The sequence below is a fragment of the Phyllobates terribilis genome, unplaced genomic scaffold, assembly GCF_046119375.1.
Source record: "Phyllobates terribilis strain yellow unplaced genomic scaffold, ASM4611937v1 Scaffold_35__1_contigs__length_13245226, whole genome shotgun sequence".
Lineage (NCBI taxonomy): Eukaryota > Metazoa > Chordata > Amphibia > Anura > Dendrobatidae > Phyllobates > Phyllobates terribilis.
Window position 1 is genome coordinate 8,065,790 of NW_027362795.1, and position 19,027 is coordinate 8,084,816.

Below are 19,027 nucleotides of genomic sequence, written 5' to 3' on the forward strand. Positions count from 1 at the left end.
TAACTTTGGTGACAATTTAGCAATTTTCAAACTTTGAATTTTCATGCCCTTAAATCAGAGAGATATGTCACACAAAGTGATGAGCGAGTATGTTCGGTTAACCCTTTCGGCGAGTATTCTCGGGCGAGTACTGAGTATCTTCAGCGTACTCGGTGATATGTTTGAATCACTCCCGTGTGCATGATTTGCCATTGTTTGACAGCTTTAATACATGTGAGGAATGCGAAAGAAATAAGCATTCCTCACATGTATTAAAGCTGTCAAACAGTTTGATGTAGGTATATTTCCTCTCCCACAATTAATTCAGCTTCACACAGACAGAGGCTGGAGGAGTTGCAAGTGTCAGCAGGGGAGACATGCAGCTCTGCTATATCTAGTTCTTCAATAGCACTGGCACAGTTCACCACCTCAGATGAACCAGCATCAGGCAACTTGCTTAGAGATATGCTGGTGGCAGCAGTTCTATGCAGAAGGACTTTACCACTTTATTATTGACTATTAGTGATGAGCGAGTATGTTCGGTTAACCCTTTCGCCGAGTATGCTCGGTCGAGCACCGAGTATTTATAGAATGCTCAGGCTTTAAGTTTTCGTCGCTCCATGAACATGATTTGCAACTGTTTGACAGATTTAATACATGTGAGGAATGCTGGAAAAACAGGCATTCCTCACATGTATTAAATCTGTCAAACAATCGCAAACCATGTTCACGGAGCGACGAAAACTTACAGCCCGAGTATTCTATAAATACTCGGTGTTTGTCCGAGTATACTCGGCGAAAGGGTTAACCGAACATACTCGCTCATCACTATTGACTATACAAACTGTAACTAAGCAACTAGATAAGAGAGTATCTCACATGGAAAATAAAATGGCAGCCTTTGCGAAATCACACAACAAGCTGATAGCTGCACATAATGAACTCTCAGACGAATTGTAAGCTATACAAACTAAACTAGTGGATTTCGAGGAAACAATGTAAAATTGCGAGGGATACCAGAAGATGTGCCTCCTCAAGAACTGGAGATTCCTTCAAGGTCTGATTTAAAGAAGTGCTGGCTCCAGCTCTAATGGGGTTAATCGACAACTTCCTGTCTCCTGACTTCCTGTGTTCTAATACTATAAGTTCCATCATGCATTGCACTGGCCTGTAAGCCAGCACCTAGCACACCCACCCTCCTCACCCTCCTCTATCTTCAATCTGTAGCATCTTATTGTGACACAAGCAACTATGGCTGAGGAGACATCACATCAGTGTCACAAGCTCCAGCACCAAGGATGGCACAGCCATGGTAATAAAGCTTTTATCTTTTGGTCTTTGTGATATATTTCATAGTATATAAAGATTAGTATAGATATGTGATATAGAGAGATCTCACTGTACATATGTCTCATATAAGTAAATGCACACTACACGTGTGGGTATATATGTCCATCTACATATACTTGTATGCATATTATATGTGTGTGTATTTTACACCATAAGGGCTCATATACAGGAGAGACCCCTGTTTCAGAAACGGTATATGGGCCCTTTGCAGTACAAGGGTATGTGCACCCTATCAGTATTCGCTGTGTGCAATCCGCAGCGGCCGGATGTTACAGCATAGTGGATGGAATTTCAAGAAATCTTATGCCCACTATGCAACCCCGTGCACCTGCAGCTCACCCGCGGACACGGACATGCGGCGTGTCTTTCCAGACCGCAGTATTTCAATTTCTCTTGCGGAGCCGCTAGTCTCTGAAAGAGAAATTCTATCACTACAATGTATTGGATGCAGTGAATCTGCATGGTTCAATGAACACATGCAGATTCACCTGCATGCAGCGCTTTGGACGCAACATAAAGTATACTGCGTTCAAAGCACTGACAGTACGGATGGTGTGCACATACCCTTACAGCTCATCATAATGCACAATTCCACCTGCTCTGGAGGTAGAGATGATCCCCCCTTGCCTCTTGGCTGCACAGATTGCACCAGTGTTATGTCAACCCTGATATACACACACAAATATATATTTTTATGTGTATGCATGTAAGAAAAAAAATAGTTATTCATATACAATACACTTGAATATTTTGATGCAGAGTCAGATATGTCTATATATATGTATGTCAGGGACGACACTGGGGGGATCATACAATATCCCACTGCTGCCGTCACTTTGTCAGGATTGTCAGGGATTCATGCACACATGATCCCAATTACTCACTACAGCGGTATTGGCAAGCGCGCAGTGAGCATATGGCGTATACACATCCGAATTCCAACGCATGGAGTATGTGTATATTCCCCATACGATCACTGCCAGCTTCACGATAACCCAATTAATATTATTTGCTGCCACTACCGATCAAGTTTGAAATACAGGCCTGATCGGACGCCTGCTTTCTGGCAGTATATGGCTTCGGGGGAGGAACGATTACAGAGCAAAAGAAATAGGACTATTCAATTTTATATTTAATCCAAAAGGGAGGCAGTGTTTATGAAAAATATACAAAAGGTTTTACAAAGAGAGACAATACAGTACATAAAATGCAGTTACACAAAAATAAATGGGATTAATATAAGAAACTTACTATACAGATTGCAGAGACGATTCAGTTTAGCTGGAGGGAAGCACCCCAATTCTGGCCATTATGTAACGGGACCTGTGCTACATGAAATTATGTAACTTCCTGCATGAGTATTGCTCCATCTTTCGCTGGATCTTTTATGCCGAAGGGGGGACTTGCCCACACACTCCCATGTGATGACCTCACGTGGGCTGGGCTCTAGTCTTCATGGTTTTATTAAACTATCTAATTTCTGCGATAACTCCTCGCTGGTTGATCGCAGAAGTTAGCAAGTGATGACATATTTTTTATTACAAATTTACCTTTCTTTAGAGACTACACATGGCATATCTGTGACTGTTATTTTTGTACTTTTGCATTATAGCTCACCAGCAGGGCGTGCAGATACGGAAACATATGCATATTGTTCCTTAGCTAACCCCACCGCTAAAAATATGTGTCCCATCGCAATCGGTATTATAGAAACCCTGATATTCCATATTTCATGTCGGTGCCGGCGAGACTGCAGATTTCTGTTGAGCAAAAAGACTTTGCAAATGAGTGTGACTCTGCTATTTTGTGAAGTGTGAAAGAATTTCTTTGAAGCTCAGTGGAGCTGTATCCTCCTCACCAACTCTGTTTTTCCATATGATGTGTTAATTAGCCTGGACACTTGGCGGCTTCTGCTATTTGCATATGAGCAACTGCTTATAGCTCTTTTGACACATAGTATAGTGGAGGGGGGAGAGAGAAATTTTCTTAACATTTTCTATGACAATATACAGTACAGACCAAAAGTTTGGACACACCTTCTCATTTAAAGATTTTTCTGTATTTTCATGACTTTGAAAATTGTACATTCACACTGAAGGCATCATAACTATGAATTAACACATGTGGAATTACATACTTACCAAAAAGTGTGAAACAACTGAAAATATGTCTTATATTCTAGGTTCTTCAAAGTAGCCACCTTTTGCTTTGATGACTGCTTTGCACACTTGGCATTCTCTTGATGAGCTTCAAGAGGTAGTCACTGGAAATGGCTTTCACTTCACAAGTGTGCCCTGTCAGGTTTAATAAGTGGGATTTCTTGCCTTATAAATGTGGTTGGGACCATCAGTTGTGTTGTGCAGAAGTCTGGTGGATACACAGCTGATAGTCCTACTGAATAGACTGTTAGAATTTGTATTATGGCAAGAAAAAAGCAGCTAAGTAAAGAAAAACAAGTGGCTATCATTACTTTAAGAAATAAAGGTCAGTCCGTCCGAAAAATTGGGAAAACTTTGAAAGTGTCCCCAAGTGCAGTTGCAAAAACCATCAAGCGCTACAAAGAAACTGGCTCACATGAGGACCGCCCCAGGAAAGGAAGACCAAGAGTCACCTCTACTTCTGAGGATAAGTTTATCCAAGTCACCAGCCTCAGAAATCGCAGGTTAACAGCAGCTCAGATTAGAGACCAGGTCAATGCCACACAGAGTTCTAGCAGCAAACACATCTCTTCAACAACTGTTAAGAGGAGACTTTGTGCAGCAGGCCTTCATGGTAAAATAGCTGCTAGGAAACCACTGCTAAGGACAGGCAACAAGCAGAAGAGACTTGTTTGGGCTAAAGAACACAAGGAATGGACATTAGACCAGTGGAAATCTGAGCTTTGTTCTGATGAGTCCAAATTCGAGATCTTTGGTTCCAACCACCGTGTCTCTGTGTGACGCAGAAAAGGTGAACGGATGGACTCTACATGCCTGGTTCCCACCGTGAAGCATGGAGGAGGAGGTGTGATGGTGTAGGGGTGCTTTGCTGGTGACACTTTTGGGGATTTATTCAAAATTGAAGGCATACTGAACCAGCATGGCTACCACAGCATCTTGCAGCGGCATGCTATTCCATCCGGTTTGCGTTTAGTTGGACCATCATTTATTTTTCATCAGGACAATGACCCCAAACACACCTCCAGGCTGTGTAAGGGCTATTTGACCAAGAGGGAGAGTGATGGGGTGCTATGCCAGATGACTTGGCCTCCACAGTTACCAGACCTGAACCCAATCGAGATAGTTTGGGGTGAGCTGGACCGCAGAGTGAAGGCAAAAGGGCCATCAAGTGTTAAGCATCTCTGGGAACTCCTTCAAGATTGTTGGAAGACCATTTCCGGTGACTACCTCTTGAAGCTCATCAAGAGAATGCCAAGAGTGTGCAAAGCAGTCATCAAAGCAAAAGGTGGCTACTTTGAGGAACCTAGAATATAAGACATATTTTCAGTTGTTTCACACTTTTTGTTAAGTATATAATTCCACATGTGTTAATTCATAGCTTTGATGCCTTCAGTGTGAATGTACAATATTCATAGTCTGAAAATACAGAAAAATCTTTAAATGAGAAGGTGTGTCCAAACTTTTGGTCTGTACTGTATATAAAACTATATATGAACTTTGAAGGGTTTGTCCACTATTCTAACAGCCCCTTCTTAGTCTGCTTACTTAATTCCAGTGCCTGCAAGTTCCAATGGTGTCGGCACTGTGTCTCTCTCAGCGATTGCATCACAGTGTGACCTCACTCGAACCCTGTGGTCAATCAGTGGTCACTTCACTCTTCCCACCTTCTGACCAACCACTTCTATCTGTAGAACGTGAGCGCTGCTGCTGCTTTTTCTCTTCCTCCAGATGCAAGCGATTTTTACTAAGGTGAAGAAAGTGAAGCGGCCACTGACCGTCTACTAGGTTCACATAATGTCACAATCGGCGGTAGACACAGTGCCAACACCATTGGAAGTAATCAAATCACATACTTGCACTCACAGGATGCTCGCTCCCTGTGTGTGATGTGAGGAATCACAAGTCTCCATTCACCCTGAGTGACTACAGACTTGTAGTCTAATGACGGATAACCCCTTCAAATTAGTCTGTTAGCAGGTTGGCCAGGCATGAGATGATGGATGGCAACTTGTTCTCATGCAGCTTGATGCACAGACTGCTGTCATGGGTATAACGCTGGTTACATAGTGAATGGAACATACTCTGTGCATCTTATAGATCACAAACAGTTTAAGTATCATATATTAAAGGGATTGTTCAGTACTTGTGCATTACTTTATATTTATGGACTTTCCTTCGGGTAGGTCATCACTGGGGTGGCGATACGACATCCAGCACCCTCACCGACGAGCTGTTATTGGCACCGACAGCGGAGAGATCTGCTCAGTAGTGGAGCTACCTCACTCCCACTGTACGGCAGCCACAGTGTGGTGCTACCGATCTAACCTTGTTCATTTCCATTAGGGCAGATGTGCATTACCCGGCCATGTCCACCAGGTAGTTGATGTTGCTGTTGCTGTCTGGCCACCGATGCCAATAACAGCTGATTTTATATTTATCACCTATCCTTAGGCTAAGCCATCAATGTAAATTACTGGACAATCCCATTAAATACAGTATACTGTAAATGGAATATGCATAGTGCTAATATTAATGTCTAATATTATTGTTGTTGTTTTTTAACACTAAAATAATCTACTTTTACATGTTGTGTTTACCAATAGTCTCGTGAACTTTTACTGCTGAACTAATTGATTATGAATCAGAGTCAGACATTGATCCAGCTTCCGAGGTAACAATTTGTTAAGTATAATTCTACATTTTCATTCTAAGGTCTATTTAGTTGCATTATTATTATGCTAATTTGCATTTTATATTTGCAGGAAGAAACAGAGGATGATTGTGATGATGACCAACTTCAACTCATCCCCCTCAAGGCTCTAACTCTGTAGGTATATTAGTTAGCACAACACCTTGGGATTACATTGATTTCTAATTGTTCATTGATAAATTGATTAGATCACAGTTTGGGGTCTCCTGGAGCAAAGTCTATGGTGCTGACACCGCTGCTCCATCACAGTTTAGTAAGTGGTGGTGCCGGATGCTGCAAATCTTCTCATGTTATATTTTTTTGAAGTGTACTTGTGCGGCAACGCTGTTCTGCATTGTACACTTTTACTTCTAAAGTACAAAGTTGGAATAAATAGTTTATCTTGGCTGCTATTTCCCACCGCAATCTAATATGTATTGATGACCTATCCTAAAAAACAAAACCTCTATCAAAGGGTATAAACATATACTGTGTGTAATTTTTTTTAATCCATTCATGTTTTTAACTTATAATGTTAACCAAAATTAAGAAAACATTTTTGAAGTGCGGCTCACCAGTCTGTACCATATTAGGAGTTATTTGTTCTTTTTAAGGGATTGCAAGCCTTGCTAGACAGACTGCAGAGTCGTGTTGATGTAGAAAACTGACTTAACCCATGGTGTTTCCAAAATGATCCACAGTGAGGAACGTCCAACTCAAACACCAGATCCACATGGAAGATTGTTGAGCACAGATAATGCTCGGTAATGCCAACAGTAGAAGAAGGCGTCTGCAGCCTTGAGTATCAATCTATGTCACATATTTTAGAAACTCACCAATGTGTGACGGACGATCCCCAGCTCAACACAGAGATTTTGTCAAGAGACTTTCAAATCAGGATTAGCCAGTCTGGCCGTCAACTGACAGAAAGACAATGTAATCGACATGAGAATCGGTAAGTAATAATCATTAAAATGTTCTCTAAATATCAATATCACATACATAAAGCAAACACTGTGCTCTCGATTGAATACTTGTCCCGACCACTATACATCCTGCCCCGACCACTATACATCCTTCCCCGACCGCTGTACATCTTGCCCCGGCCGCTCTACATCCTGCCCCGGCCGCTCTACATCCTGCCCCGGCCGTTCTACATCCTGCCCCGGCCGCTATACATCCTTGTCCGGCCGCTATACATCCTTGTCCGGCCACTATACATCCAGCCTCGGCCACTATATACCCTGCCCCCCGACCACTATATACCCTGCCCGCCGGCCACTATACATCCTGCCCCGGACACTATTGTCACGGACGTGGTTTGAGGAACCACTGTGCCACGGACCGCGGAGAGCCTGGAGGGGCGTGACTAGATGAGCACCTGACTGTTCACTTGAGCCTCTGATGGTGAGGTTAGACTTGGCTCCCGATGAACGCCAGATGCCACTTCAGGACAGACCAACAGGCGCGCAGCACCTGGACCCAGTAGGACAGACTGGATGGAGCAGCAGGCAGGATTCGCACCAGAGTGCAACAAGCAGGATTCGCACCAGAGTGCAGCAGGCAGGATTCGCACCAGAGTGCAGCAGGCAGGATTCGCACCAGACTGCAGCAGGCTGGATTCGCACCAAAGTGCAGCAGGCAGGACTGGTATGCAACCTTAACAACTTTGACTGTGAAACAGGAAGGTTGCTCAGGCACCTCCCTTGTGGGGACGAAGCAATATATATGTAATGTCCCACAGCCATTGGCTGGGGACGTAATAGCAAGTGCACTTGCTGGCCCTTTAAGAGAGCGGGAGCGCGCGCGTGCCCTAAGCACATGACTGGAAGCCTTGCTGGAAGCAGACACAGCGCAGGGGAGGGAAGCATCAACCGCAGCGCGGGTGAGTGAAGTGACACGCTGGAGACCCTGCCTGTCAGAGCAGGAATCCGGCGTGGTGCTAACAACTATACATCCTGCCCCGACCACTATACATCCTACCCCGGCCGCTATACATCCTGCCTCGGCCGCTATACATCCTGCCCCGGCCGCTATACATCCTGCCCCGGCCGCTATACATCCTGCCCCGGCCGCTATAGATCCTGCCTCGGCCGCTATACATCCTGCCCCGGCCGCTATACATCCTGCCCCGACCACTATACATCCTGCCTCAGCCACTATACATCCTCACCGGCCACTATACATCCTGCCTCGGACATTATACATCCTGCCCCGACCGCTATACATCCTGCCCCGGCCACTATACATCCCGCCCCGGCCTCTTTACATCCCACCCCGGCCGCTATACATCCCGCCCCGGCCGTTATACATCCCGGCCCGACCGCTATACATCCCGCCCTGGCCGCTATACATCCCGCCCCGGCCGCTATACATTCCGCCCCGGCCGCTATACATCCCGCCCCGGCTGCTATACATTCCGCCCCGGCCGCTATACATCCCGCCCCGGCCGCTTTACATCCCGCCCCGGCCGCTATACATCCCGCCCCGGCCTCTATACATCCCGCCCCGGCCGCTATACATCCCGCCCCGGCCGCTATACATCTCGCCCCGGCCGCTATACATCCCGCCTCGGCCGCTATACATCCCGCTTCGGCCGCTATACATTCTGCCCCGGCAGCTATACATCCTGCCTCGGCCGCTATACATCCTGCCTCGGCCGCTCTACATCCTGCCTCGGCCGCTATACATCCTGCCCCGGCCGCTATACTTCCTGACCAGATTTATCTGAATTATCCAAATTTGCATAAGCAAGTTCAGGTTGTGAATCACAGCGTGGGTCATAGTGTTCAACCGCCAATGATCTTAATCAAACGACCAATAGGCTAGGTCATCATCATATTTTTCCATGATGAACAAAGTGCCAAACAAATAGATTTTTGATAGGATATATAACTTGTTGCCTTAAAGGAGTTGTCCACTACTTAGTGGCTGATGCCCTGTATTTGTAAAAATCACATGCCAAACTGTGGCTCTGTAAGTCATCCGATTTTTCTTTTTTTTCTGCATCCATAGACTTGAATGTGTGAGTGGCATGTCATATTAGAGTCAGATCGCAGCAGGCTGCAATTTTTTTTTTCACAGAGAAAATATCAGTGAAAAAAATTGTCCATCTGCACCGCCCCATTGAAAAACATGGGTGGGTGTGTTATCCAATAAACCATCAGATAGAGCTTGTGATTTATAAGGTGGTGAGAGCCCTAATGCTAATTATCTGCAGATCACCACTATATCTGCAGGAAAATAGTGTTTATAGACTTGTTCCCTCGAATCAAAATAATTACAACCTTCTTTACATCTATACGCTATACAAGGTCAAATAAAATGTAAATAAACTATATTTTATTTTTCTAACACCCAGGTATCTGTGACTATCGGCGTACAGAAGTCTCACCAGCATGAGATATGTTTTTTTGGGAGAACCCCATCGTGTGCCCATTCCTTCATGTGCAGTTAATACATTAAGAGCAGGGCCGGCCCGAGAGATTACGGCGCCCTAGGCAAAACTATTTTGTTGCGCCCCTACTATTCTTGGCAGTAGATGAAAACTTGGGATATAAATTTAGGAGCAAAATAAACCACAACAACAATGATTAATTAACTCTCTCCTAACTCTTTAATCTTCTGAGAAGTTGTATAGGACAAATATATACAAAGTAATCAATAACACAAAACAAAAACGACCATAGGTAATTAAAATTTTTGTTTCCTTGCCTTTTTTTTGAAAAGAATGACACTAAGTCACCGAGATTAATTTGTTTAGCAACTTCAGATTCTATCGAAATTGTTGCCAACCCAACCAACCTCTCTTGCGTCATATTTGCCCTTAAATATGTTTTAATTAGCTTTAGTTTTGAGAAGCTTCTCTCTCCTGAGGCCACGGACACAGGCAGAGTCAAAAGAATTCTTAGAGCCACCACCAGGTTGGGGACACTTTCTTTCAAGTCAGATTTAAGCAAAAGTTCAAGAACGTCTTTTGATGATGAATCTTCTGGAACACGTCTTGACATTGCCTGCAGTTCACCACATAGCTCTATGGCATCGATGTCTTTTACTTCGTTGTGTGTAAGAGACTTTTCCAGAGCTTTACACTTATCCAGAACAAATTTGCTTGGTTTTCCCTCAAGTGAACGGATGTGGTACAAAAATCCAAATTTCAATTCCATTTCTTTCAGCTGAGTGAACCGCTCATCAACTGAATTTATAGCAGTATCTAAGATCGCAAAGTAAAAGTTAATTTTGAAACTCTGTTTCTCATCTCTTATGGGCTCATCTTTCCCTTCATAAGAGAACTGTCTGGTTTTTTTCTTTAAACGTTTTGGCGCAGAACTTGACTCAAAATTAGCTGGTATGCCAAGCTCTTCTGCGATTTCCCTCGCATCAACTAACAGCTTCTCAAACTCTTCATCGCTTCTTAATGATTGCAGATATTTCTTTGTTTTGTCAAGGTGTTGAGAAGCAGCAGCTAAATCGAATTCTTGTGACTGAAGTAACTTACTTGTCAAATTGATTTCGTACAAAATGTTGAACCTTACTAGAACAGATGTAACACAAGAAAAGGTTCCAACTTGTTTAACATGACCTTGAGCTTCTAGCCGGGAGACATTTCCAGAGCTTCCTGTGAGACTTAATATTTTCTGCTATGTCCATTAGGGCATCATGGACTTCGCTCAATTGGTAACGGAGGGGGGCCAGAGCATCAATTCTACTTTCCCACCTTGTTTCGCTTAGAGGTTTTAGAGTCAGAGATGGCAAATGACGCACGAGTACTTCCTAACGCTGAGTTGACGAAGAGAAAAATACGTAGAGATTTTGAACTAACAGGAAAAAAGTTGTCGCTCCAAAACAACATTTAGCGGCATCGTTGACGACTAAGTTTAGAGAATGGGAGCTGCAAGGCACAAAGAATGCACGTGGGTGTATGTCCAAAATTCGTCTTTGTAGTCCAATGTTTTTTTCCCTTCATGTTGCTCCCATTGTCGTAGCCTTGCCCTCGTAAGTTGTCCACAGAGAGCGACAGTTCTTCAAATTTGTTCAAGACAGCGGCTGTCAAACCACCTCCAGTTGTATCAGAAACAGGAATGAATCCCAAGAAGTGCTCTTTAATTTCAAACTTTTTGTCTTCTGATGGGGAAACAAATCGAACAATGATAGTCATTTGTTCAACATGAGACACGTCAGAAGTACAATCCAGCACTACAGAAAAGTATTTTGCAGTTTTGACATCGTCAAGAATCTTTTCCTGAATACCATTACTTAGCAGTTGAATCATCTCTTTCTGTATTGTTTTTCCCAAATAATGTGCATGAATCTCTTTGTCCCGGATTTTCCGAATGTGCTCACACATGACGGGATCGAACATAGCCAAATACTCCACAAATTTCAAAAAGTTCCCATTATTAGATGCAAACAATGCATCATTTGATCCACGGAACGCTAAGTTTTGCGTACCTAGTACCCTCACTAGAGCTATCAACCTTTCTAAAATTTGATGCCAGTATTTTTCTTGCTCTTCAATTTTGCGTAAGTGTTCTTCGTCAATGGTCTTTTTCATCTTAAGTCTATTTTCGAGTTCCTTCCATTTTTGAAAGCTAATCATGTGATCTTTGCTTTTTTCGTGGCTGGCTAAAATAGCAGATATGTTTTTCCAGTCATTTACACCATCAGTACCTAAGACTGAGCATTTGATGATTCCTAGTTGAAGTGATGAGTCTGGAAACAACGTGCAGCAAAAACAAAAAACTGAATTTTTCTGAATAGAATACGCTAGCCAATTGAATTCAAGACTTTCACCATTGACAAGACGACGTTTATAGTGAACACAAGAAAATTTTGTACGATTAGTGTCCAAAGGAAAGTCGAAATCTTTAACTTGTGTGGGGCCGAGTTTTACTACATCTAGGCGTAAGTCATCATTGATTACGGTCCACGTAGCGGGATCATCCGAATAGTCTTTGCGTAGTATTTCTATAGATGTACCAGCCTCCATGTCAGTACTGGTACTTTGATCAGATCTACCACCAGATATTGATGGTTGTAGTTCACTATTTTCAGCATGAGAAACAAATTCTATTTCCACATTCGATATTTCCGAGGCAACAGAAGCCTGTTGTTCCAACGTTTGGAATTCCGCGTCTTCATTTCTATTGCTTAGATATTTTAAAAATGACCCTTTGATTTTTGAAAGTGATTTCTCCTCCTCAGCTTTTCTTTTACGGTTCTGAAACTCCGAAAGTTTTTTCTTCTTATCAGCCATGACTCGTTACAACACACAGCATTTACCTAAAAGTTAACGCGCCAATTAAAATTGTTATCTGAACATTATATAATACGATTTTACTTTTAAGACAAAAACCACAAATTTCTTTAACAATTTCCAATGTTTCCAATATTTTTGAAAATCAAAACAATATACCTACCTCGCAGCGCCTAACACTTTAGAACCTAGGCCAAAAATGTACTAAAAACCTCCTATTTTCTATTTGCATTCATGAAACCTCATGGAACAATGAATCTAATGAATATACAAAATAACAGCAATGGCTCACATGATAAAGCATGCAAACAGTAGAGACATACCTCTAAAATATTATAATCGCGCGCGCCGATATGCAAAAAACGTAGATACTATCTCCCTTGCCTTAGCTGGCCTGACTGGCAGTCCAGGCTGTCTACACCAATGCGTCAAAACAGACTCCTCCCACTAGCCGCATCGACTGCTGATGACATCTATCAATATAATCGCCAACTAGTACCTAGTACCTAAAGTCCAAACTACGTATAAATAGGCCATATGGTACACCTACCTTTTAAGTATACGTATTTTTTTCTCTCGGGCGCCCCCTTAGTGTAGTGTGTGCATTTTTGGTTGTTTGCTTTGCTTTGCCAACATTTGAAAACTTAGGAGCAAAATAAACGCGCGGGATCAAACACCTGTCAGCAGACGATGCAAACTACTCACGTCCGTAGTTTAGCGCCTCCTTTCCGTGCGTAAATTGAAGCTCAACGGTTTTTCTTTTAAATTTATGGTAAAAAAATTTATGTACACTTTTCTTTCCATACCTAAAACTTTTTGCCTTTTGAAAAGATTTTTTATAATTTTTTCTATTTTTTCTCTGGTGCCCCCTTAGGGTCGGCGCCCTAGGCGGCCGCCTAGTTCGCCTATACGTTCGGGCCGGCCCTGCTGTCTATCACATTACTTCTTTTAGTACCCGGGGGTGTATGCCATCTGAGCCTGGTGACTTGTCTATTTTGATATTATTTAGGCGTTTCTGAACTTCCTCCTGGGTTAGGTGGGTGATATTTAGCGGAGGGTTTACTTTATCACTCTGCATTTCCTCCGATAAATTGTTTTCTTTTGTGAAAACAGTGGAGAAGAAGCTATTGAGTAGGTTTGCTTTACCCTCATCGCCCTCTATGATTTTACCCAGGTTATTTTTCAATGGGCCAACTCCATCAGTTTTAATCCTTTTACTGTTTATATAGTTAAAGAACAGTTTGGGATTCGTTTTACTTTCCTTGGCAATTAGTCTCTCTGTCTCCTCTTTTGCTATTCTTATTTGTTTCTTACAGATTTTGTTTTTTTCCCTATAAGATATTAGCGCTTCCTCGCTGCCTTCTTGTTTAAATTTACCGAAAGCCCTTTTTTTGTTTTTCATTGCCCTCTTGACTTCCTTATTTAGCCACATTGGCTTCCTCCTATTCCTAGCCCTTTTATTCCCATAAGGTATGTACCTTCTACAGTGACTATGTAGGACTGTTTTGAAAATCTCCCATTTTCTATCCGTGCTCCTATTACTGAAGATACTATCCCAGTCTATAAGGTAAAGGGCATCTCTTAGCTGATCAAACTTTGCCCTCCTGAAGTTCAGTGTTTTTGTGACTCCCTTGCTGGGCACCCTACTGAAGCACACGTGGAATTGTATAATGTTGTGGTCACTATTTTCCAGGTGCCCCCCGACCTGCACCTCAGTTATTCTGTCTGGCCTGTTAGTTAATATTAAGTCAAAAAGGGCCGTCCCTCTAGTTGGTTCCTGCACAAGTTGTGACAAATAATTGTCTTTGATAATTGACAGAAAAGTGTTTCCTTTCTGAGATCTACAGCTTTCGGTTTCCCAGTCTATATCGGGGTAGTTGAAGTCCCCCATAATAATCACCTCGTTATTTTTTGCTACTTCGTCTATTTGTCTCATTATTAGACTTTCCGTGGCTTCTGCTATATTTGGTGGTTTATAACAGACTCCAATGATAATTTTATTATTGTTTTTTGCCCCATGTATCTCCACCATCTGGTCATCTGGCGTAGCACCCCATCACTCTCGTTCTTGGTCAAATAGCCCTTACACAGCCTGGAGGTGTGTTTGGGGTCATTGTCCTGTCGAAAAATAAATAATGGTCCAACTAAACGCAAAACGGATGGAATAGCATGCCGCTGCAAGATGCTGTGGTAGCCATGCTGGTTCAGTATGCCTTCAATTTTGAATAAATCCCCAACAGTGTCACCAGCAAAGCACCCTCACACCTCCTCCTCCATGCTTTATGGTGGGAACCAGGCATGTAGAGTCCATCCGTTCACCTTTTCTGCGTCGCACAAAAACACGGTGGTTAGAACCAAAGATCTCAAATTTGGACTCATCAGACCAAAGCACAGATTTCCACTGGTCTAATGTCCATTCCTTGTGTTCTTTAGCCCAAACAGGTCTCTTCTGCTTGTTGCCTGTCCTTAGCAGTGGTTTCCTAGCAGCTATTTTACCATGAAGGCCTGCTGCACAAAGTTTCCTCTTAACAGTTGTTGAAGAGATGTGTCTGCTGCTAGAACTCTGTGTGGCATTGACCTGGTCTCTAATCTGAGCTGCTGTTAACCTGCAATTTCTGACGCTGGTGACTCGGATAAACTTATCCTCAGAAGCAGAGGTGACTCTAGGTTTTCCTTTCCCGGGGCGGTCCTCATGTGAGCCAGTTTCTTTGTAGCACTTGATGGTTTTTGCAACTGCACTTGGGGACACTTTCAAAGTTTTCCCAATTTTTCGCACTGACTGACCTTCATTTCTTAAAGTAATGATGGCCACTCGTTTTTCTTTACTTAGAATTTGTATTATGGCAAGAAAAAAGCAGCTAACAGTCTATTCAGTAGGACTATCAGCTGTGTATCCACCTGACTTCTGCACAACACAACTGATGGTCCCAACCCCATTTATAAGGCAAGAAATCCCACTTATTAAACCTGACAGGGCACACCTGTGAAGTGAAAACCATTTCCGGTGACTACCTCTTGAAGCTCATCAAGAGAATGCCAAGAGTGTGCAAAGCAGGTGGCTACTTTGAAGAACCTAGAATATAAGACATATTTTCAGTTGTTTCACACTTTTTTGTTAACTATATAATTCCACATGTGTTAATTTATAGTTTTAATGCCTTCAGTGTGAATGTACAATTTTCATTGTCATGAAAATTCAGAAAATTCTTCAAATGAGAAGGTGTGTCCAAACTTTTGGTCTGTACTGTAGAAGCTCAGATATCTTCATGAAGTAAAACAATATGTGAACCTCATTCACAGGGAACTGAGTAGCAATGGGTAGAGTATAAAATCCAAAACTGTAATCCATAATGGGGCTGTATTCACACAAAACAGGCATAGGAAATTTGCTCATTGAGTCCCTTAGGGGTTTATGAATCCAGTCTGGAAATCCACTTACTTTCCTTTTTGAGGAACCTCCTCTCACATTGGGTTTAACCACCTCAATGATGCAAAAGGAGATGTCTCCGGTTTCACCTCAATGTACACTGTTCATGTGTCTCACTAATGGGGTGTCTGGACCAAGGTGTATATCGCCCAAATGCTCCCCACACTCCTCTAGATTACCTCTTGGTCATGCATACATAATCTAGGGGGCAGTGGCATATGGCCATATATACAAGTCCCTCTGAAATAATCCCTCTTGCTCTGGAAAAAGGTTTTACCTGTAGAGGAACTCAAGATGTAATTGGATGAGACCATGTAAATATATGTACAACATTCTCCACATCTAAAGAAACAGCAGATTCTTCTATCCAACCAAGTCCCCTTGCACTAAACGGTCCCTAATTGACCGACCCTTTCTGAAAGTTAATGTGGGAGTAGATCACACAGCACCCCCAGGTCCGCGTTGACTACAAGTACACGCTAATGTTTTCTGAGGATATTAAAGATATGGTCACTCTGATTGTCCCAAGTTCCTACTACTCGTGTTATCCCATCTTTTTCTTGGTCTCTTGGTTAGGTATGAAGGAGTGTCTGTACCCTTTTTCTTTTTCCATGAATCTGGTGTTCAGGTCTACTGTCTGTATATTAAAAGACATTGGAGCAGTTTCTTCTCAACCATAAAAATTGGCCAGTGGATATTGGGTTGTTTTTTGTTTTTTTTTAGGGGGAGGGGGTGGTGGCTATCCCACTTCAATAGTTTATCAGGGCTTGTAGGTTTTTTGTAGATGAGTGTTCCTAGGGTACCATCCCACTCTTTCTTAATTAGAACATCCAGGAACGGCAACTGGTAATAATTAAACTATGATATAAATCTCAGGCCCACTCTATTGATGTTGAGTTCCCTGACAAATTCAAGAAACTTTTCATTCGTCGCCGAGCAGATAATAAGAATGTCGTCAATATATCTATACTATGTCCCAGTATATGGATGCCACCACTTATGATCATCCCTGAATATTGTGGTTTCCTCCCACCAGCCCAGGAATAGTTTAGCATGCGAGGGGGCACAGGGGCTCCCCATTGCAGTACCCCTGAACTGGTGGAAGTACTTCCTGTCAAAAAGAAAGAAGTTATGAGGAAGAGTGAGTTTTAGAAGATCCTCCATGAAGTCATTATGTCTGCTACACTCTATTGATCTCGATTTCAAAAAATGTCTTACTCCTCTGATACTGTCCTCATGCGGTATATTACTGTACAAAGCCTCGATATCTAGTAAGGACTGCTCCCATACATGCATGTATACATGCTCGAGGGTCTACATGGAGGGGAGCAGGCAAAGGGAAAAACATTTTCCAGAGGGATTATTCCAACTGCAAGACCTCAGGTGGTACTGGGGGAACATTATACTGTGTGGGGGCATCATACATACTGCATAAGGGGCATAATGGGGGCATTACACTGTGTGGGGGGCATCATACATCCCACATAAGGGGCATAATGGGAGCATTACACTGTGTGGGGGCATCATACATCCTGCATAAGGGGCATAATGGGGGCATTACACTGTGGGGGAGCATCATACATACTGCATAAGGGGCATAATGGGGGCATTACACTGTGGGGGCATCATACATCCTATATAAGGGGCATAATGGGGGCATTACACTGTGGGGGCATCATACATCCCGCATAAGGGGTATAATGGGGGCATTACACTGTGTGGGGGCATCATACATACTACATAATGGGCATAATGGGGGCATTACACTGTGTGGGGGCATCATACATCCTGCATAAGGGGTATAATGGGGGCATTACACTGTGGGGCAGTAAAGGGGCCCTGTACTATGAGAACAATACGATTCCTCCCTTCCTGTCTCCATAGTTGGGTCGTATGTATCTATTACAGGAAACAGAACAAAAACCTTATGATTCTTATAAAGGGGCAACAGAAGACCCCAAAAGAGCCTCCGTGCTGAATGGGTTAATGCCCCCTGCGCCCAGTAATGGGGGATCTCCACATACCTCCACCTGCAGAGCCGCCACCACATATATGGCTGCTCTGTGCGCACAGGAGCTGTGATGAGGTCACAGGAGGGGAGGAGTCAGGGGTCACATGATCAGGGGCCTCAGTGGATGCTGGACTCTGCTGTGCTGGTTGTCATGGTGCTGGATGAGCTGAAGTTTATGTGTGGTGTCAGGAGGGGTTTACAATGTGGATGTAGCAGAGCCGTGTGTGTACGAGGTGTACGGAGCGGAGCCGTGTGTGTACGAGGTGAACGGGGCGGAGCCGCGCGTGTACGAGGCGCACGGAGCGGAGCCAAGTGTGTACGAGGCGTACGGAGCGGAGCCAAGTGTGTACGAGGCGTACGGAGCGGAGCCAAGTGTGTACGAGGCATACGGAGCGGAGCCATGCGTGTATGAGGTGTACAGAGCGGAGCCGTGCGTTGTGTACGAGGTGTACGGAGCGGGGCCACGTGTGTAAGAGGTGAGCGGAGCCACATGTGTACGAGGTGTACGGAGCGGAGCCTTGTGTGTACGAGGTGTACGGAGCTGAGCCGCGTGTGTACGAGGCGTACGGAGCGGAACCGCGTGTGTACGAGGTGTGCGGAGCGGAGCCGTGTGTACGAGGTGTACGGAGCGGAGCCGCATGTGTACGGAGCAGAGACTTGTGTGCACGAGGTGTACGGAGCTGAGCCGTGTGTGTACAAGGTGTACGGAGTGGAGCCGCGTGTGTACGAGGTGTACGGAGCGGAGCTGTGTCTGTACGGAGCCGTGTGTGTACGGAGTGGAGCCGTGTGTGTACGAGGTGTTTGGAGCGGAGCTGTATGTGTACGGAGCTGAGCCGTGTGTGTACGGAGCCGCGTGTGTAGTTAGCAGTGCAGTTCTGGTCCAGGGATGGCTTTTTAAGTAAAGGGGTTAGGATGGCATGTTTAAATGAGGAGGGAAAGATACCAGAAGAAAGAGAGAGGTTAAATATTTTAGTCAGGTGAGTGGTGACCACTGGTGAGAGAGACTGCAGGAGATGTGAGGGAATGAGGTCACTGTTGCAGGTTGTAGGCCGAGAAGAAGCGAGGAGCTGGGTAACAACTTCTTCTGTGACAGGCTCAAAGAATGCAAGTGAGCTTGAAGTGCGGCAGGGAAGGGGATCCAGGCACTGAGAAGATT